The sequence below is a fragment of the Macaca thibetana genome, chromosome 11 (genome assembly GCF_024542745.1).
Source record: "Macaca thibetana thibetana isolate TM-01 chromosome 11, ASM2454274v1, whole genome shotgun sequence".
NCBI classification, from domain to species: Eukaryota; Metazoa; Chordata; class Mammalia; order Primates; family Cercopithecidae; genus Macaca; species Macaca thibetana.
The window spans coordinates 75291728-75314642 of record NC_065588.1 but is presented as its reverse complement, the minus strand read 5'-3'; the positions used below and the strand labels follow the sequence as shown (position 1 = coordinate 75314642).

Sequence of the window (22915 nt, the reverse complement as noted above, 5' to 3'; positions counted from 1 at the left end):
TCACTTGAACTCGGGAAGGGGCACATCACACACCGGGGCCTATCATGGGGAGGGGGGAGGGGGGAGGGATTGCACTGGGAGTTATACCTGATGTAAATGACGAGTTGATGGGTGCAGCACAGCAACATGACACAAGTATACATATGTAACAAACCTGCACGTTATGCACATATACCCTAGAACTTAAAGTATAATAATAATAAAAAATAAATTTAAAAAAAGAAAATTATTCTTAATCATTCTAGTACAGAAGGTTTAGAGAAATTAGGATTCACATTTAGTAGTGTTGGGAATATAAACGGGCAATTTGGCAATGTCTAGTAAAGTTGAAGATGTGCATTTCTGAAGACCCAAAAATCTACTCACCCCTTTTTTGTTGTTGTTGGTCTGTGCCCTAGGAGAAAAAAGCTCATATCTGTGCACAAAGACACATAGCTAAGATGTACATATACTTATGCAATTAAATACTGTGTTCCAGTTAAAATGATTGTGGCCTAGATCTACCTGTGTTACCACTGGTAAATCCCAAACATACAATGTAGACGAAACAAACAAGATACAAAAGAATGCATAGGGTGTAATATCATTTTCAAAGGGTTAAAAAAACCTGTAAAATAACATATATGTTGTTCATAGTCATAAACGTATGTAGCCAAAAAAAATCAGAAAACATTTATATGCATGAACTCATGATAACCATTTCCTCTGAGGAGACAGAGAACAAATAAGGATAGAAAAGGAATGCACAGTAGTCCTCAACTATATCAATGAGATTTATTTCTCTAAAGTACATTGCACACACGCACACACACACACACACACCCCTAAAGTGCAATGTTAAGATTTGATAAAATTGTGTTATGGGTCCATGGATTTTTATTATATTATTCTCTACACTTGTCTGCATGTTTGAAATATTTCATTATAAAATATATATTTTTAAATAAAAAAAAAAAAAAAAGAAGAGGTTTGGAAGCTAGATTGCATGAGTCCAAAGTTGGGTCTGCCACTTGCTAGGTGTGTGACCTCAGGCAATTTATTCAAATTAGTTACCTCTTTTCCTCATCATAAAATGGGGGATAAACATAATACTTTGTACAGTTGCTGTGAGTACTCAATAAAACAATATTAATGAACTACTCCTTAAAACAATGCTTCCAAAGAAGCACTCGAAATGTTTATTATTTAACATAAATCTATTTTTGAATATGCTTATATGTAACATATGAATAATATATCACTTTATTACATTAAAGTTCAAAGAACATGCACAATCATTTAATCAAGTGTTAAATAATTTGACAAATCTTTGGAAATTTCTATGGCAAAATATAATTACTGTGATTTTAAAGCTTTAGCATGCCTACAATTACCTGAAATGTTGAATGGAAATGCTTCCCCTGGGATTCTAATGTAGAGGATCCGGATTAGGAGTCCAGAGTATTAGTGCTGTGCTTTGAAAAATGTGAACTAGATTAATCTCCAATTGAATCCAGTAAGCCAGTCACTGTCATAATTAGGAATTAGTGTCTATGTTATTTTTATAAAATCACACAGGACATGACTGACAATTTATTTCAAAGTATACCAGTGTTTGTTTTTAACACAGACACAGAAGTTAAAAACAACAACAACAACAACAACAACAACAATAACTCATTCTTTTAAAGATATTTATCAACACATTTCTTCACATTATTAGAAATGACAAGCTATATATGGATTAAAAATCCTACTTTGTATTTACAGATAGACTACTTTTACCATCTGAGAAGTTGAGATTCCTCCAATATTTCTGATTTTTGAGTAATTGTTCACTGTTCTACCTCAAGAGTACATTTCTATCAAAACAGATGCCTTAGAACTATATGGTTTTAAATTATTAATTTTTATTTCTCTCTAAAGGATAACATTAACCAGGCATATGTTTATTCCAAATTGCATTGTTTTAAAATTCTCAGTGGCAATGAATAAATAATGTTTAGACAAAAGAACATTATTGTGCTAAAGCTTCTCTTTTATGTGGAAAATGGATTTTTTGAATTAATACATTTCTCAATTGGTAGGGAGTATTTAGTGACATCAGGGAATTAACAATTTTCTCAGGATCAGGACTGTGAGCCAAGTGGCAAAATTCACCTTCTGGCTGCATTGCCTTTATTTGGTTAAAGTTTATATAAATTTGTCATTGCCAAGATTGGACAGAGTTACTAAGGATAGCACTAAAGTAACCTATTTATCTTTTCTTTTATTTCCTCCTTTCCTGTGCTCACAATGTAGAAAATTACCATTGGCCGCATTTTTTGGAATTACTTCCTAATTTGCCCTTGAGTGGCAGCAGTAAAGCTCTAAAGGATAAAAAGTCGATACTCATACATTGGACCAGTTGAAATTGCTCTGCTACCAATCTGTGTAGTGTGCTCTTCACAGGTTCTGAAATAGCATGTGGAGAGGCAAAAATTTTGAGATCATGTTATGGTTAGATCAGATATTTCTTAGGAGCTGCTTATTCACAAAGAGATTCAGTTCCTCAAAGGTCCTGATAGGAGCCTCTGTTAACACGTGGTTTTCTCCTGTTGTACCATAGCAGGGTACAACATGTTTATGATTGGACTGCGGCCAAGAGCCCAAGGATGGAAACATTGTAGTAAGTCACCACTAACCAGAACATTAAATGTTTTTTTCTTAGTGAATAACTGGACACTGTACAATAAGTGTTTAGAGAACTACTTTAATATATTTAATTGAAACCACATCTTTATAACCTGAAATTCTAGTATACCCTTTGAGATGGGGTAGCATAAATAATATTAACTGACATAGACAAGTTTAGATCTAGCCAATATAAATAGTTTCTTTTGCTGGGTGTTTCATACTTACTGGGCTCTTGTTGCTAATACTTTGAGATTTCTTCATTTCTGGTTTTATTACTGACATACAAAAATTTTGCTATTAGATGATGAATTCTGGAATAAAGAGGTTCAAGGTAACTTAGAATTATTAGGGACCACTTTGTACCCAGCTCATTTGGAGATGACAGTGTCGTGGAAGAAGTGATGACTTTAGTGTCAGAAAGACTTACATTGGGCAAGTTGTTGAACCTTTTGCAGAGGGAGATTCATGTATAAAACTGGATGTTAACATCTCATTCATATAAATATTGGAAAATAAAATGAAACAAAGAACGTGAAACTTCTATGGTTTTTGAAGAGCAGAGAAACTCATTAAATGGTGGCTGAGATAAAACATAAGCCCAGAGAGACTAGGAGAAAACAAAATAGAAAACATTTCAGGAAAACAAAACAAGTTTTTAAAAGACCATGCAATGTCTGATAGATTTCAGGTAAATGTGTGTGTGTGAGTAATATGCATGCTCACATGCACACACCTGAAAATGGACTCTTGTTTCACACTAAAGAAGGTGAAGAAGGTAAGCTTTTCCCTAGTTAGGAACTAGCAATGTAGCTTTGGGAGTCCTGCCTTTCCATCCCTATGCAGGATACTTGAAAGTTTAAATTTGCTATCATTATCAAATATAAATTTACAGTTGTTATAGTTTTACTACTATTCCTTGGAGGAGAAGACAAATAGGTCATTTTCCAGAGGTTAATAGTACTGCTTTTTTTCTTGAATAAATCTGGGTAAGGCCTCATTTGACAAAATCTTAGCTTTATTTTGTGAGTGTGTTGGTTTTTCTAGAGGGATTTTCAAAGATTACATAGCATTTTATGGTGATATTGGCTGCTACAGGGAGTCATAAGAAAAGGGAAACATTTGTTTCTATAGCCCCTCCAAAAACTGCTTTCTAAGACCTCTGAGGTTTAATCTCTTGTGAATAGATGATATCAATGACCTTTGGCTAACGGGTCATTCTGGCAGTCTTATGCATCTTAGAGGATGATAATATATTATTTTAGTTTTTTAAAACCAAGGAATATATGCTTATCCACCGGATGTATGGTTGATAGCACTCAGACTAGTTAAGAGGGACCAGCCCTATTCAGGGTCTCTTGGACTGTGACTACTGCAGTAAGGGAATACACCTGTATTCTTTGGACAATCTCAAATGTTTTTGCTTCATCTGTCCCTTTTCACTCTACCTCTTCTACTTTTAGTAATTACATCCACATCTGTGGCTTCAACCTTCCTGCTTTTGTAAAGATTCCCAAGTATGTAACTAGCTCAAATCAAAGCCCCCTGACATGCAACACTTCCAAAATAGGTATATTATCTTCTCTGCCCTGATTCAACCTCAGTCAATGTCTCTTCTGTACTTGATTGTGGCCAATGGCATCTAGGAAGTACCGTTTACTTCCTTTCCTTGCTATTCTGCCCTTCTTTGCTTGTCATCAACTGATGTGGATTCTGATTCCTAAAAATCACTTGAATCTTTCTCAGCCTCGTAATCTCTTTGATTCTGCCTTTGTCCCACCTCACTGTGAATATGGCAATGGACTTTTATCTCAACTGGGTACTAAAGTTAATTTGACTCCCACATTGCTTCCAATGTGAAGATGTCATGCCTCTGCTCAAACTCCTTTAATAGCTGCCCGACCAGTATCTACCCCCGATCTTTCATGATTCTTCCTTCCAATCACACCTAGTTTCTTTCCTCCAAATGGATCGTATTGTTGCATTCCTCTGTTCCTTTTAATACACTGTTTATTTCACCTAAAATGCCTCTTTTCAAGAGGAAACTCTGCCTCACCCTTCAAGGTTCAACTAAACATCATCTCTGCCGTGTAATATTCCTCAGCTGCCCCAGGAAGTGTTAAGAAACGTATCCTCTGGACTACATCTATTAAAGCATTAATCACATTTAGCAAAATTTGCTTACATGACCTGTCTCTCAGGAAATCAAAAGATCCTTGCTAGCTAGTATATTGTTCCACCTGACCAATGCAGGAAACCAAAATACACCACCACAGAGTGTACCTTTTTGGCATATTTTGAGATGGGTATTCAGAGGGGCTGCAGACACAAGCATAGCTCTGAAAAATCTATCCTTTTGTAAAATAAATTTACATCTATCTATATTAATAAAGCAAACAAAAGTTGCAGGCAGAGGCTTTTTCTGAGGTCTTCTTTTTCTAAACCTAGGAAAGATTATTTAACAGGAAAAGGGAATTAAAGCAAGGTCTGACAATTTTAAAGGTCTGACAGAAAAATTATTACTACAGGTTACCATCTGTTCTTTCTGTGGGCTATTGCCTGAGAGACTTTATCTATACAATGAAACAACAGCCTTTATTCACAGTGCATTTCTCCCCTCATCCTCCCTTAACCTGCCACCACAGCCCCCAGGACCTCCAAGACTCTATTCTTCCTGTACAACATAAAAATGTCAACCATCAGGCTCTTTTTTGAGTGTCATATTTTGTGTGACTCTCATGCTCATGTGCATATAATAAATTTGTATATGTTTTTACCCTGTTAATCTGTCTCTTGTCAGTTTGTTTTATAGCCACAAATTATTGAATCTTCAGAAGGAAGAGGGAGAAAAGTTGCTTTTGTCCCTAACAGTTTTGGTGAGCCCAGCCAGGAGACCCAATCACTCTGCTCAGTTTGGAGGCTGTAAATGGGACCCTGGGACAACCGACAAAAAAGCCAGCCAAGAAAGGTAAGAATTTTTACCAACGTCAGTATTCCCAGATCTCTGCCTTTAAAGCTCAGTTAAGTAAGGGTGGCAAGAGTCACTCCTTGTCTCTTTTTCCTTCATATTTGGATTTGCTGGTGAAAACATGTCTATAAATGAGGTCTTTTATTGATTTGAATCACTTTTGTAATAAATAATTTGGTTGTACGTATAAAAACTCTCAACTATTGCTATCTATGAAAAGATCAAATTAAAAAAAAAAGAAGAGAGAGACACAAGTAAATATACCTGTTACCCTTAAAGACTCCTTTGGTAATATTAAAATAATAAAAATAAGTTTTAGAACAAAGTTAAAATCCTTATAAATGAGAAAATGTTTTGGATCTCTGGGCTCCAGATTTTAAAACTTCCCTTTTCTGAATCTACCTCCATTTTTTTCAGTAAATTTCTTTAGATCGGGAGATAAATATTTGTAAGAATTAGTTGATAAGAATTTGTTTGAATTATTTGTTTTGAATTTGTATAACTATTGACTTTTGGGGTACTCTTTTGATAATGATCCTTTTCCCTCTCATGAATGGCTTTTGTTTTCCTGTTTGTCTTACCAACTGTTGTCTCTTTTAAACTTTTTGTCTATTGAGGGCACACAGATTATCAGGCCCTCATGTATGGGTGGCCTACCAAAAGACTGAGAGACCCACAAATATGGCTGACAGAAATGTGGGTTGTATGCCATTTTTGACAAGCAAAGCTTTTCTTTCTTTTTGACTGTCTTTGATTGGGACTGGCTTTGGATTTCAACAGCCTGTATCCTTTTGCTCTAACTTTAGATACTTGGTTAAAGCCATTAAAAGGCTTATTAATTTTGGTCAAGAGAATTATTTTTGTTGTTGAGTCTCTTGTAGATATAACTGGTTTAGGGCTCTGGCTCATACTCAGAGCATAATAAAAATGTCTTCGCCTTCTCTCCTAGGCTAAAATGGAACTATATACTCAGGGAAAAAAAGGCTATTTAAAAATTTAAGGCAAACGAAAAATCTTAAAGGTCTTTTCTATTAATACTGATAAAGGGTTTTGACCATTGTAAACAGGTAGTATTAACTTTATTAATACTTTATAAATTGGTGAATTTTATATTATTGTGTCTGTTGGAAGTTTTAAAATAAAAACTATAATATTTTTGTTTGTGTCCTATTTGTATGTTTGTATATGTTTATACATGTGTGCATGTATGGTGTAAGTTGTATCTACATGGGATAAAATTCCTTGGAAGAGTTTCAAATTGGCTTAAAGTAAAATTAGTTTTCATAAATTAAATACTTTTAAGACTGCTAGAAATATAGTAACAAACTCAAAGGGTTTTCAAGTTCATGTGACTTGGGTAAATCTTTCACAAATAGGAATAGTTTAATGTGGTTGGTTTTAAAGTAATTAAATAGATGTAAGTGGGATAAAAGTTTATAAATTTAATTTTTAACAATAATTATGTTTCATAATATATACTTTCAAAGGTTTCTCAAATCTTTCAGGTAACTACACCCTTAAAGTATTGCTAAACTAAATTAGATAATGAATATTCCTTAAATAATTAGCTCATTTCCAAGTAAGATATAATATGGAACATTAATTGCTAACCATACATTTTAGCTTATTTACTTACTTTAACTTCTTGTCATAAGAGAACTAAATATATTTGGGTTGGCTGGTAAATACGCCCCCATCCACATAGTAAAATTATTTTATGAGAAAGCTTTTGTTTCTAGAAATTATGAAATCTGTATTGCTAACATGTGTTGGTACATGACAGTTCAAGATTGTTTACTTCCTAGATTTTCACTGGAAAATAAGACTACTAAGAATTGAAATTCTAATTAATATATGTAATTAAAACTACTAGAGATAAGAGAAAAAATTCTGTATGTAAGTGTACAAGGAAACTAGGATGCGTTTTTGGTGAGGAAAGTTATAAGGAAGGCATGAGGATTTTTTGTTGTTGAAGAAAAAAATAATTATTCTAGTTTAAAGCTTGTTTCAGAATGAAGAAATGATACATAAAAAGCTGAATGACAGTTCAAGAGAGTTGGGAAAAGAGAGTGAGAGAAAATATTGTAAGGTTAAACTGACTAAAGTTGAATAAAATTATTATAAAGGTTTCAGAAATGAGCTTTAATAGAAAAAGTACACTGGTACAAAACTAAAATTTGGTCTTCTCTTTTAAAAACAAGAGTATTGATAGATTTTTGTATTTTATCAAAATAATTTCCTGTGCTTTATACTGTCTTTATTAGGTCTTTGAATACTTAGAAAAACTGGGTTAAAGAGTTAAACTGTTTCTATAATTATCTAACTTCCTGCATTTTCTTTTGGAGTCTTTTAATTATCATTCTGGTTAAATGAATAACTACAATTTCACAGTAACCTGTGTTCCTATTTTTGATCGAATGCTTTGAACCTTTATTTTTAACAACCTTCTCCAAATCAAAATTAAGTCTTTTTGACCTTAAACTAACTTTCGGGCATTCCAGAAGGACCCCAGCAGCACAAAAGAGAGATATTAAACAAGTCAGGCCCATTTAATATGTTAAGTTATATGGGAAGCACTCCAAATAGCAAGTAATGTTTAACCTTCTTTGAGTTATATTTTTATAGATATGTTAATCACATGTATGTTTAACCTTCTTTGAGTTATAATTTCATATATATGTTATCCACATGTATTCCAAAATTGTATGAAATTTCTAGAAATTTATAGTCCTGGTGTACATTATCAGTAATAATTATGGTTATTATGTTAAAATGTTGTATGCCACAAATACATTTCCTTGTCAATGACTTGTTATGAAATTCTCATTAGGTTTTTAACAATGGCTATTGTAAGTTTTTGTCATTGACAGACAGTAGTTTTGCTTCTTCTCTAAAAGCATCTTGCAATCAGTTATAGCCCCAAATTGCTTTTCTTCAATGAAATTTATAGAAAAGCCTCTGACAAGTACCATTGAATATAGGTTTCTGATGATTTTGAGAACACAGTATTTGATTGGGTAAGAATTCCAGAACTCTAATGAAAAAACTGGACTCATAAAACTATTAACCTAACATCAAGCACAATAAGAATTATTACATGGGACTAAAGTAATGAAAGATTATGATTTTATGACTTTTTTGTTTGAAACATGGCTTATTCTTTTATGTTTCATTTTCCACATTAATTTTTTTTTTCTTTCAGCTATCTGTAGTTTACAGAAATATGGGAAGGTGTACTTTTGTGTGCAGAATTGAAACTTTTTTTTTCTCCCTACCTGATACCTCCAGAGTTTGGAGATTATTTGTGAGTATTCTTATTTCAATAGCAATATAGTTATTTGCTTACATTCAAGAAGAATCTATCTCTTTGTAATACGACACAATTGGAAACATTAGCCATATTACTAAGACTTTGCCTGACATGTCGTATTTTGAGATATGACCAGATTCCTCTAAGGAATTAAAGTTGACTTTATGAAGCCAATTAAAACCCATTGGGAAATATATCTTGATATCTTGGATAAATAATTAACATAGTTGATTTATAGATGAGAAAAAGACGTCACTTCCTGAGATGACCTGAAACCTGAAGATATTTTTGAGTACCTTGAGAAAAGAAGTATTCACCCAAGTTTGAAGGTATTACAGACACAGTTTGAGGGTGATTCCTTGGATTGGCTTCCCAGACTCAAGAGCCTTTCAAAAGCTTAATCTGAGATTCCTTGTGAAAAGTTCCAGCAAAGCAAAATAGAAAATGAGCTTATATGATTAATCATCATTTTGCTGTACTTATGTAAATTATTAGGCAAAATATAACAAGCCTAAAACTTATTTTGCAAGTAAGTTAGTTTTACTGTGATTAACTTTGGTAAAAAGGGGAAACTCAAGAGAGAAAAATTATGATTTAAAAGAAAGCTATAGTGTATCTGTTATTAGATTCTAGCTCTGTTCATTTTTTTTGAAATTTTATTATTTACCTATAATTTAGACTGGATTCTGAAATTGTTAATTTCCTCTCATGTCTGACTGCAACTCTCCAAACTAACATTTTCACTTTTTTTCTCCCATTTTTTTCTGACTTGGAATCACTGAAATTAAATGTGCCTTCTTCTTGAAGTTCTGAAAGCTGAAGCTGGTTGACTCCAGAGAAATCACAATAACAACTTAAAATCTGTCAGATTGTCACTGCCTATCCCCACTTCAACTGAAGATGTCTTGAGGCCAAATCTAGAAATCTTTTCAGCTGCTGGACTTAGAAGTAGTTTATATGCTGCTCCAATTGTTAACTTTTGTTTTCTTTTGTTTCTTTAGAGAAGCCTCATATTAAAAACTTGTTTGCTTACACCATGTAGAGACTTAATTGTGGGAATCCTGCAACACCACTTCCTAAAATGAGACATTTTTCTATTTATTCCAATTTATGTTTTTCTTCCCTTTGCTAATGTCTTATCTCAAAATGTCTAACCCAAATTTTCCACAGTTATCAATCCTGTTTTATTTTATTTTATTCTTTTCAATCCTATTTTAATATGTAAAACTTTCTGAAAATAAATTTCAAAGAGGGAGCTGTGGGAAACCAAAATATGCCACCCCAAAGCGTGCCTCTTTGGCATATTTTGAGATGGCTATTCAGAGGGTCTGCAGACGCAAGCATGGCTCTGAAAATGTATCCTTTTGTAAAATAAATTTACATGTATGTATTAATAAAGCAAACAAGGGATGCAGGCCGAGGGTTTCTCTGAGGTCCTTTTATTTGAATCTAGGAAAGATTAACTCACAGGAAAAGAGGACTAAAGACAGGTTTGACACTTTTAAAGGTCTGACAGAGAAAGTAGTACCACAGGTTACCATCTATTCTTTTTGAGGGCTATTACCTGACAGACTTTATCTGCACAATGAAACAACAGCCTTTTTCACAGTGCATTTCTTCCCTTTACCCGTCCATAACCTGTCACCACAGCCGCCAGGAGCTCCAGGCCTCTGTTTCGTTCTGTATCATGTAAAAACCTTAGGCCCTTCTTTGAGTCCCGTATTTTGTGTAGCTCCCTATGCACATGCATGTAATAAACTTGTATGCTTTTTCCTGTGAATCTGTCTATTGTCAGTTTGGTTTATAGACTCAAATTATCTAACCTTCAGAAGGGGGTAAGAAAAATCCCCTTCACTCCTAAACCAACTTCTTATTATCTAGAAAATTAGGATTTACATGAACCCCAGTACTGCTTATGGGTCTCTGATGGAGCTATTTCTTCAGGAATGAGGGAGTATTGGCTGGACGGGCAAAACAGGGAAGTGTGAGAGGTGTTTTGAGATATCATAATAATTGAGGGAAGACAGGAAGAGCAAGAAACCAAATGGAGGCAGATATACTGGAATGATGTATTTCAGGCTATTAAGTGGGACTGGAGAAAAAATTGCTATCGTGGCCGGGCGCGGTGGCTCAAGCCTGTAATCCCAGCACTTTGGGAGGCCGAGACGGGTGGATCACGAGGTCAGGAGATCGAGACCATCCTGGCTAACACGGTGAAACCCTGTCTCTCCTAAAAAATACAAAATAACTAGCCGGGCGAGGTGGCGGGCGCCTGTAGTCCCAGCTACTCGGGAGGCTGAGGTGAGAGAACTGCGTGAACCCGGGAGGCAGAGCTTGCAGTGAGCTGAGATCCGGCCACTGTACTCCAGCCTGGGCGACAGAGCGAGACTCCGTCTCAGAAAAAAAAAAAAAGAAAAAGAAAAAATTGCTATCCTACGCCTTTAACACCTTCAGTCTGATTTATTGTATCAAAATTTGAACAGGTTGTACCAACTTAAAATGAGATCTATTCTCCACATCTTAAAAACTTTTTAATGGGATAGTTTTGCTACAATAAAAATAACAATGGAAAAGATAATTTGTTCTATCATCAAAAGATATTACTGACTAAAAGCAAGCAGGAGGTATAGTAAATAAGCTCTTATTGAAAAGACAAGTCTCAGGAAAAAGTAGACATAGTTTTAGGGCATTTTTCCATTTCACTAGGGTGTTAGCCCACACAAAACAAGCTACAGAGATTATTTTCACCCTCACATTGTTACATAGTTGTTTTTGGAATAATCACATGGGGAGCAATCAATGCCACACAAATGTTTCAATACAGATGTGTTTTTCCTCTGAGTTTTCCGTGAATTAGGGTACAGATAAATGGAACTGCACAGGGGAGGAGAAACTACAACACTGTATTTTCTTCAAGTAGACCAGGGTTCAATTTGACTTGGAGTTCAGCAAATTAAATGTAAGAGAAAAAGAAACATTGAATGGTTGCTCTCAATTCTGGTATGAGACAAAATGAGGTAGTAGCAGGATACTAAAAATTATTTTTGGGATATGCGAGGTGAGTGTAATCCCTTGTTATCATGTTAAGACAGATATGGGACCTTGGATCTGAGGTCTCAGCAAACTTGCATCCTTTGCATGTGGGAATAGTTTGAATTTGAACCAATGGAGCTTGTTATTTCAATTTGGGTCCTTGTTTGGGCACAAGCCTTTTTTTTTTTTTCAATTGACTTCCACAAGCAGTCACCGAGTGGTAAGCAGGTACCAGGTACCGCGCTAGGCAGAGGCAGTAAAACGATGAATAAAACATAGCAGAATTTACAGTTTGGTGGCAGAGCAAAACACAGAAATACATAACTCAGTATAATGTGGTGAATGCTAAGATACTTAGCTCAAATCAACTTGTTTTGAAAATTTTAACTGTTGGCAAGCTACTAGTAAATGATTTCAAACTGTCCACTCTAGCCTTCTTTTTTTTTTTTTTTTTTTTTTTTTTTTTTTTTTTTTTTTTTTTTTTTTTGAGACGGAGTGTCACGCTGTTGCCCAGGCTGGAGTGCAGTGGCGCGATCTCGGCTCACTGCAAGCTCCGCCTCCTGGGTTCACGCCATTCTCCTGCCTCAGCCTCCTGAGTAGCTGGGACTACAGGCGCCCGCCACCGCGCCCGGCTAATTTTTTGTATTTTTAGTAGAGACGGGGTTTCACTGTGGTCTCGATCTCTTGACCTTGTGATCCGCCCGCCTCGGCCTCCCAAAGTGCTGGGATTACAGGCTTGAGCCACCGCGCCCGGCCTGTCCACTCTAGCCTTCTAAACCCTGATTGTTTCTGTCCAGTTTTAATTCTCGTTACCATACTGTGTGATCTTTCTGATTCAGATCCAAACAGATTTCTCTTTTATGAGCCTTATTGTCTCCCACTTCTCACCTTGGATCTTGAAGTCATAACAACATCTTTCTTCCATTCTTTTTTCTTTTATCTCTATCCATCTTTCCTAACCCAGGTTAATTCCTTGGTCTTTTGCAATACCATATTATATTCACTGATTTATTATTAACATGTCTAAAATGGAAATTTTCATTCTTGAAGCCAATTTTCTTCCTCATAAATCTTCTTCCATCTCAAGAAATGGAAGCTTCTATTTTTCTGCTTAGGCCAAAATTCTGGAACCTTTCTTACTTGAATGCCACATATCTACTCCATTAGTGAATTCTGCCTAGTAAACCTTCAAAATATATCCAGATTTTGACCACTTCTCTCTCTCTCTCTACACACACACACACACACACACACACACACACGTGCGCACGCACGCACACACATACACACATTCTGACCCAAAGCCACTATGTTCTGAATAACCTTCTGACTCTTCTGTTCTCTCCATTTTTGCGCTCCTCTAAACTCTTCAGAGTATGTAAGTAATTCTTTTAAAACCTAAGTTAGATCAGGTTCCTTCTTGGCTTAAAATTTTGAAGTCTCACCATGGGTTATAAAACTCTCTGCAATCTGTGCCTTTCCCTCCTCCAGCAAGTCTTTCAACTTTGTTTCTTTTTATTTACTCCCCTCCTCAATCACTCCACTCTGGCCACACGGTTTAAACTGCATGAAAGCCGGCCTTTGTTCTGCTGACCTTCAGTGCTTAAAACAGTGCACGGCATGTCTCTACTAGTTATTATTACTAGTATCCTTTTGTATGCCTGTTCCCTGTTAACCTGTGTATTGTCAGTTTGTTTTACAGACTCAAATTATTGAACCTTCCCAAGGGGGTAAGGAAGATTACCTTCTCCCCCAAACCAACTTCTTGTTATCTAGAAAAATTACTAGTAATAATAACTGGCTAGTAACTAGCCAGTTAATAATAATAACTAATTAATAACCAGTAATAGTTACTAGTAACAATAACTGGCTTATATAACCCTGATTTTGAGCCCAACGCTAGTCTATGTTAATAACATATTAATCTCATTTTTTCTTACCATAATCGTAGGAGAGAGGCATGGTTATTATGTCAATTTTACAAATAAAGAATTAAGGCACAGAGAGGCAGTAGGCACTCAACAAATATTGGTTGTGTTATCTCATTCAACTTATAGTCACTGAGTGTACCCTGAGAGCCAGTTCTCCAACTTGAAAACTCAGAGGAATATCAGTGTGTGTTATCTCAGGGAGTTTCTATAAGAGGGAGTAAAAAATGAACAGGTGAAAACAGGAAAGTGCTAAATATAAAGCCACATGCAAATCGTTCAGATGCCCTATTTCAATTACTTTTACTTGTAATCTTTTGGTTAACAAATTACCAAACCTGAGCTTCCATCATGGATTATCACTATTTTACTCCTTTTCATCCAGCTGAGACATCACTTTCTTCAGAAAGTGTTCTCTGAACTCCCAGAATGAGTTAATGCCATTCTCTTCTGTTATTCCTATGCCTGGTACATGTTAATCACCTCTGGGCTTGACGCACCTTACTCATTCTCTGTCTGCAAAGCTTCTCCTCCACCAGACTAGGAACTCTCTCTGAGGACAGGAACTAGTCCTATTCATCTCTCAATTCCAAGAGTCAGACACACAGGAGGTGCCAAATACATGCTTGTTAGATGAATGGATGAGACAGCAGCACAAATTGTGATTAACAACTTAAAGAAATATAATATTTGAACATAAATGAGCATTAAACTGCACATCTAGGAAGAGAAAGTTTATTTGGTTTGCTGAGATAGAATTCAAATAAATGTCCTATTTAGATTAATTACCACAAGTTAACGAGTTCCATAAGAGACTTGTGATAACTCTCCTTCTGTTTTTTTTTTTTTTTTAATAGCTGTCCCAAAACCTGACACTGAAGTTCCATTTGCAATGAAAGTCACAGAATAACCAGGAGCGTTACAAATTCTGGAGACGGATTAACTGCTCTGCAAACATAATGCCAGCAACTTAATTCAAAACAAAGACATACTTTAGAATCATAAAGCTAGAAAAGGCTCGAATTGTGTACTAACACAGCTGTGAAGGTAACGCTGCAGACTTGGTTTCAATTTTTCATTTGTTTCTGACTGTTGTAACTCCGGTTTTTTATACTTTAGTTCAATCCTATCAGGTTATTTTAAGCTTGTCAGAATATAAAGTCAAAAGAGTATTACAATGGTCATTGGAAAGAACATAAGATTAATTTGAAGTAGAAAAAAAGGCATTTTATAAATGAATGTGAAATGCCTGGAGGCCTACCGAGAATACCCAGCCATGCGCTAGTCTTTCAGCTTAGATATGCTGCACACAGCACGCCAAAGCCTTGGGAGAAAACCCCACATCATATGTCATTGGAAGCTTCTCAGCCAGGCACACAGAAAGGCACCTTGCACCAATGATATTTGACAACCCCGGCGGTGATTTTTCTGCTTCAGCGGCCAACTTGTGCAAAGTCACGGCAAGCCAACACACAAGCAGTTCATAAAGAACTAAGCTGTTAGAATCATCTTTACGAGGCAATAACCATGATGCTTCTTTTAATGAACATTTGACATCCCACGTAGCCAGGAATGATTCAACCACTAAAATGTCCAGAAAAGGGAATACTAAACTTCTGGGGATGAAAGAAAGTTTCTAACGAAGATGCTATTAGTTCAATATTCATTTTAATCTGCATAAAATGTTTTTCATCACCGTGTTCTGAGATTGGTACTTCATTCCTCAGTATCTTTTAATCTAAACTAATAACATTTTATATTTCTAGTGTCTGATAGAAAGTAGATACCTTGACAGGAAAGTAGGAAAAATGACAGAGGCTAAAAAATTAGTCACAGGCTCATACACACCCATATACATATACACAGCTCCCTTGTGCCAGGCAACTGCTAGGTTTTTCTCATACATTTGATTATATTTATAATAACAATGATGATGATGTTAATGACGGTGATGGTAAATTGATCACAGATCACTTTATTGATTTCTTCTTTATGTTCTAGATTCGTTTCTAAGTGCGTCACATGAATTATCTTAATTAATATTCACAATAATCCTGTAAGGTTAGCAAACTGCTTGTAGAGTAGTTAAGTAATTTAGTCAATATCAGACTGACTAGTAACTGGAAGATCTGAGATTCAAACCTGGTGATCATATTATGGGACCCTCAATTTTCTCCTTAATTAATTTAATCTTAGAGTTCATCTTGTCCACTAATTTTTTCAAAGATTTCTCTGAGTTGTTCCAAAGTGCTTCTTGAAATGTCTCTGAGGATTTGGGGAGAGTACTCAAAGTCCCATCTCAGGCTCAAATTTACATATTTGACATTTGCTTAAAATTTCAAGTGAATAAAGGGCTGTAGGAGTCAAAACAGACCTGACAACTGCTTTACTGTTCTTGTTCAATGTTTTCGTTTACATAGATGAGGAAATTGAAGCGTGGAGAGATGAAGCTCAGAGTCCCAGGTGTTATGGTCCTACTCCTGGTTACTGGCAGTTCTCTAATTAGGACCCAACTCCCCGGACTTAGGTCACATCTTTCTATGCCTTTGTGAGCCCAAAGAAAGGAACATATGACTGACAGAACACGGTCATAACACTTCAGTGGCCTCCACTGTGAGCCCTGGAGGAGGCCTTTGCCCTGGGACGTGGTCAGTTGCATTTTCCATCACATATAAACTTCACGGATGACTTAAAAACCAGAAGAGATGGACTAAGATTTTCAAGCATAAGAGTCATTTCTGTATAGGTGGAGCATCACTAACACAAAAATCCAAGATCTGAAATGCTCCAAAACTTGAAACTATTTGAGCACAGACATGATGCCACAAGTGGAAAATTCCACTTCTGACACATTAATTTTTCACTATAGTAATAGTATGTCATATTTCTTACTGCTAATACTCATTAGCATATAAATTCAGAGTCAGGAATGATGGTGATGCCAAACAATTACAGGTTGTCCACGTAGGTGGCTGATAGTTCTGCTTTCTGATGGTTCAATGTACACAAACTTTGCTTCATACAAAAATTTTTAAAAATATTGTATAAAATTATCTTCAGTTCATGTGTATAAGTATTATATGAAATATAAACGAATCTTGTGTTTAGATTTGGGTCCCAAACCCAAGATACCTCATTATGTATATCAAATATTCCAAAGTTTGAAAAAAATCAAAAAATTTGAAACACTTCTGGTCCCAAGCATTTTGGCTGAGGGATACTCAACCTGTATTATTTTCTTTATACATCTGGTTAACTAATTTATCTATATCTAATTCTATGATACACATCAAAAAAGTAAATCATAAGCTTAAGGTTAAGCAATTTTGTTCTTTTTAAAATTTTACTTGTATTATATAATTGATATACTGGTATCAACGTTATAGATTGACCAATTGTGTAGGCCTTCCTCTGAACCTTAGAAAACATCTACTAGTATTCATAAAGAGCATGTAGTGTGGAACTATGGTTCTCAAATATTTTTAAGCTGTCATATCCTCTGCAAGTCCAGAGGACTTTTCACTATAAGTGAAAGAGTGCAGGAGTCAGATATGGACTTTAATCTGGGCCTCAGATTTAGGCAAAGCACTGAGCCTCTTGGAGTCTTGGTCTCCTTACATAGAATGATGGAGGCACCACTGTGTGGTTATTTGGAGGGTATCAGGTAAATTATGTAAGGTGGCTGGAGACTAGAGTATGTTCAACTAATTCTCACTATTAAATTACCATTTACCCTCATAATACCTTTATGCTAATTATGTTTTTATTCTTGAAATTTTAATAATATCTAGATGAATGAATAAACTATGTGTCCATCAACATTTATGGAACATTTATTCTAGGCACAGTGACAATTGTTTTATATAGGCAATATTAGTACGTTGCCTCACAGTACTGTGAAGTAGATTCCACTATTGTCTCCACTTTATTAATGAAAAAAATGAATCTTTAAAAGGAGAAATAACTCTTTTAAAAATTCACATCTGGTAAATAGTTACATCTGAATTGTTCCACACCTGATCTCAAAGCACACCAGCAGCTACTCTACACATATGCACTTCTGTGACACTGGACACCCTCAGCCTGCCTCTCTCCTTGACAAACTGCTGTTTTTGTTCTTGTTAGGAGATATGCTAATTTGTGAATCTTCCACTGTAATTTTGATTTTATGAAAAACAAAAATAATATTACAAAAGATGTCCACTTCCATGAACACAAAGACGTTCGTGTTGATATCTTTGCATCAGTGTTCTCTCTCTCCAAGAATCGAATATTAGACATCAGCTAAAGCTTCTCCTATTCTTTTGTCCCCCTTCCTTCTGAAATGCAATCGTTTTTCTGAAGTTGGTATATATTACATCTCCACATAATCTTATATTTCATAAAATATGGATATCTATGTAAATAATATATACAATGCTATTTTCTATATTTAAAGTCTGTATATAAATGCAGTTTTTTGGCCGGGCGCGGTGGCTCAAGCCTGTAATCCCAGCACTTTGGGAGGCCGAGACGGGCGGATCACAAGGTCAGGAGATCGAGACCATCCTGGCTAACATGGTGAAACCCCGTCTCTACTAAAAATACAAAAAAACTAGCCGGGCGAGGTGGCGGGCGCCTGTAGTCCCAGCTACTCGGGAGGCTGAGGCAGGAGAATGGCGTAAACCCGGGAGGCGGAGCTTGCAGTGAGCTGAGATCCGGCCACTGCACTCCAGCCTGGGCGACAGAGCGAGACTCCGCCTCAAAAAAAAAAAAAAAAAAAAAAAAAAAAAAAAAAAAAAAAAAAAAAAATGCAGTTTTTTACATTTAATACATGTTTTACAACCTTAAATACTTTAATACTCTTATTTTTAGCAATTTGCTTTTTAAAAATCATATGGCTAGTATAATATTTTTCAGCCAATACTATTTATCTGTTTTCCTACTGAAATATAATTGTATTGTTGCTATGTTTCACTTCTACAAAGGGAGCTGACCTGAGCATCCTGGCCTATAACTCCTCATGGAAATGCGCGAGAGCTACTCTAGGGGATTCATCTACTGAAACTGCTGAATCATAGCTCATAAGCCTGTTGAAATTCACCAGGTGTTTTGAAGATACTATCCTTTGCAGTGGTACTAATTTATACTTCAGCCAGTAATGTATTTAAGTCCTACCTTTCACATCTTCATTAGTACCTTGGTTTTTAAAAATTAATTGATTTCGATCAGCCTCCTTTATTTATTAATATTTCAGAAGTTGCTAGTGAGCTTTAACATATTTTGATATTATTTATTGACATTCTAATTTTTTCCCCAGTGAAATATCTGATGTTGTCTTTTACCTATTTTGCTTCTGAATTATTTATTTGTTTTTTAAATATATTTTCTTAGTCTTGACTTGTTCTTTCATGTTTTTTACCTTCTTTTTCATATGCATCTATTTTTTTCTTTTAATCCTCTTGGAGTTATCTCTGACAATCATTTCTTTTATTGCTTATTTTATTTTCATTTTTTCTTTAAAAATTTTTTCCTTTACCTGGAAGCTGCTCAAAGCCTGAGAAAAGAAGATGTGTTCACGTGGCAAGGACCATTCTCACAGGCAGGTTTTGCTCACCTACCTCTCAGGCCAGGCTTTTGTCAGAATCTAACACATGCACCGGGGCCTCCCCTTAAATCGCCCCTAACTGGGTCCCTGCCTCTTCCTTGGCTCATGAAGTAAAAATTCTTGCCCTAGCTCTTTCTTTCATTACTTCAGCAGGGCAGGAGGCCCCAGCAGCTGCTTGGCTTAGATACAGCAAGCAGCAAGGGTTCAAGGATATATTCAAACTATCCTCTTCCCATAATTCTCTGATAGCTATTTTCTATTACTGCTCAACTTACTTTCTTCGTGACACTTATTATGAGGTATATGTTTATGTATATATTATTTGCTCATTTATTGTCTGATTTCTGCTCTGTTGTACCAGTTTCTTGAGGATAGGGGTCATGTTTGTTCATAGGTAACATGCTTGTACTTAGGGTACTTCCTGGGATATAATAGGTGCACAAAAATTTGTGTTAAATGAACTAATAAATGAATGATTAGATTTCCTTATTCTCCCTGGAAAGTTGCTATCGTGTGATGCTTATTGAAGCTACTTCTTGAAGACTGTTGAGTGGGAGATGGTTCTATACATCTTTGTGGAAACAGAGAAAAGACAAAGGACACCTACCCACAAACATTTTTTAAAATAATAAAACATTTAAAAATGGCAAAAGTCCGAAGAAAGGCTATATAACTTCCTCTCGAAGACAGCAACTATAAAAGGGTCAAAATTCCTTCCAAAATCTGTGTTGAATCCACACAAGCCTTTCAACAGAGGGGCATTTGAGGTCTAGCTTACTACATTATTAATCTTGGCCACAGTAGTTTCAGTAGGAAAAAATTTTAATGTCAATGTATGCACTACTTTTATTTTGTAGAAAAAATAGTTTTCTATTAAAAATATGTATTTTTCTACAAAATAGAAGTAGTATATACATTGAACTACTTCTGTTTTTCTAATTGAGATGCAGGAAAACTAAGATTTTAATGTCACGTGATCAGTCAGCTATCATGTATGAAAATAAGAGGCTTATAGTGACAAACACTCCTTTACAGTGAGATGAATTCAATGGTAAAGCAGTCACTTGTGGTCTTAGAAGCTCCTGGGGAAAGCAGAGAAGTACTTGAATTGACAGAGAATATGCTCCATTACAGAAACAAATTGTTAATTTTAAATTTGGTGGGAAGAAGAAACTGTGGAATACAGAGAGAAATGAGGACGAATGACTAGATACAGAATAGGCCTCACATGTCAACTGTAGAAAAAGTGAACTTGGGCTGGGCACCGTGGCTCACACCTGTAATCCCAGCACTTTGGGAGGCCAAGGCAGGCAGACTGCCTGAGGTCAGGAGTTTGAGACCAGCCTGGCCAACATGGTGAAACTCGTCTCTGCTAAAAAATAAAAAAATTAGCTGGGCGTGGTGGCAGGTGCCTTTAACCCTAGCTACTGGGGAGGCTGAGGCAGGAGAATCGGTTTAACCCAGGAGACAGAGGTTGTAGTGAGCCAAGATCATGCCACTATACTCCAACCTGGGCAACAGAGTGAGATTCTGTCTCAAAAAAACAAAACAAAACAAAACAAAAAAAAAAACAAAGAAAGAAAAGAAAAAGAAAAAGAGAATTTGTGCGACGTAACAGTGCTCCGGATTCCATTGCGGAGGTAAAAATGTAGTAATTTGCTTTTTTCTTTTCTTTGTAGATTTTATACACAAGTTTTAAAACGTTCATAGGTATACGGCCTACTCTGGAAGGGGAGAAGACACAAGGGAGCTGGGGAGTAAGCAGCAGGTTATGTGTGCAAGTTGCACACATGCATATGCACAGGCACACAATTGCTTTTGACATAACATATAGCTCTTCCAAGATCTCTGTCTTTTTAAAATCTTTTTAGTCCCAAACTTTTATCAGTTCCTTTACAGACCCATTCTCACCATCCACAGCCTCTGCACTGACCTAATATATAGCTCTATACCATCTGAAGAGTTTTACAGCATGACCCAAATCCCCCATATAGTCACAATAGTATCCTCTTTAATCTGCTTTTATCATAAACCCATGGCTTGGCTATAGACACTCTCCAATCTCACGTCCATTACCAGGATTCCTAAATTCCCTGCCCCATCTGTCATCTTAAACTGTTTTGAGGAAGTATTGAAAGTGGAAGGTACTAACCTAATTAGTCTACAGCATCCTTGTACAAAGCTGCTAGGCAGCCTCTCTGGAGCTGTTATATCCAAGTAGATGGCTTGTGGACTTGGTAAGATCTGAATGCCTTTAAGATAATAGAGTCTAAAGATTGTCAGGTATAATTGCTGCTAACTTATATGGGAGCCAGTACATTCTCATCAATTTTTGCTTATGATATTTAGCCTATAAAACATAACGTAAATATTCAATCCTACCATTTTTTGTGAATTTTTTTTGTCTTAAAGATTGAAGAAAATGTATTTGTATGTATATCCATCAGAATCCATTGTGATTCCTTTCAGATTCAGAGTTAGGGAGTATAATTTTAGTGTAGTGAATGGCTTCTCTTATATTTTATAACAGAACTTTCTCTAACTTTCCTTGGACCTGAAGGTTAATTAATAATCATTACATCTGTTTTGCCTTGGTGCCAAATAATTTAGACAAAACATGAAATGCTCAGTTAATCATATTGAGGTTCGGGGTTGTCAAATATCCAGATGTCCCAAATATGCAGATGTCCGATATAATGTAAAAAGAAATAAGTAATGTGCGTAATTTTTTCTTTCTTTTCCAAATACATGGATATTATATAATTGGATAAACATCTATATACTAAATCCTCAGGCTGTTTTCCTATAGGACCAATAAGTTAATATTGAACATAAAATGAGAATTAGTCAAATGCTTAATCTCATTGAAAGAGCAGAAGGTTTGCTATGGAAGAAGTGAAGGTTTTACTTTGGTAACAATGACTCGTCGGTGAAGAATAGAAAATATTGTATTTTGAATTTAAGATTCTCCTTATCCATAACAATCAGCAACTATATGAAAGTACTGATCTTATTTTTAAGTATTCTCCTTGAATCAGTAAAAAGGCAGATGGCCCATTTTTCATATTTATGGATCTATTCAATATAAACAGCCACTACAACTTTAAGATCTAAAATCTGTTTTATCACTTCAGTGTATTTTATTTTGGTGAATGTCAACTGCAAATAGTTCTTTGAAATTATTGTGGCCTTTCAAAAGAATAAAATTATTTATTTATGTGTTCATAACATAACATGCATGTTTCAAAGGTTCTGTGGTTGATATAGAACGTTGCTATAATAAAAGAAAAAACAAAGGAGTTCAAATATCTGAAAATGTCATTTCTGCTATCATACTCTGATACATTAATTGTATTTGATATATCTATTTATAAAATATCTAGGTAATTAATTTAAATAACAACATATATATCATAATTTAAATGAGACGATAATCT

The 22915-nt window shown here is 35.5% G+C and overlaps 1 protein-coding gene and 1 long non-coding RNA gene across 6 annotated transcripts in view; one reads left to right on the top strand and one right to left on the bottom strand.

Annotated features, from left to right (window-relative positions):
- Positions 1 to 22915, top strand: part of LOC126931274 (uncharacterized) — a 634186-nt gene that overhangs the window by 324756 nt on the left and 286515 nt on the right. The gene's annotated exons all lie outside the window — the stretch shown is intronic.
- SYT1 (synaptotagmin 1) overlaps positions 1 to 22915 on the bottom strand; it is a 596758-nt gene that overhangs the window by 359727 nt on the left and 214116 nt on the right. Inside the window, exon 4 of one of the 5 annotated variants that reach the window (XM_050749298.1) lies at positions 1374 to 1454. The exons of the other annotated variants lie outside the window; for them this stretch is intronic. The gene's annotated coding sequence lies outside the window, so the exon portion shown is untranslated. The remainder of the gene's footprint in view (positions 1 to 1373; positions 1455 to 22915) is intronic. 5 annotated transcript variants of the gene reach the window in all.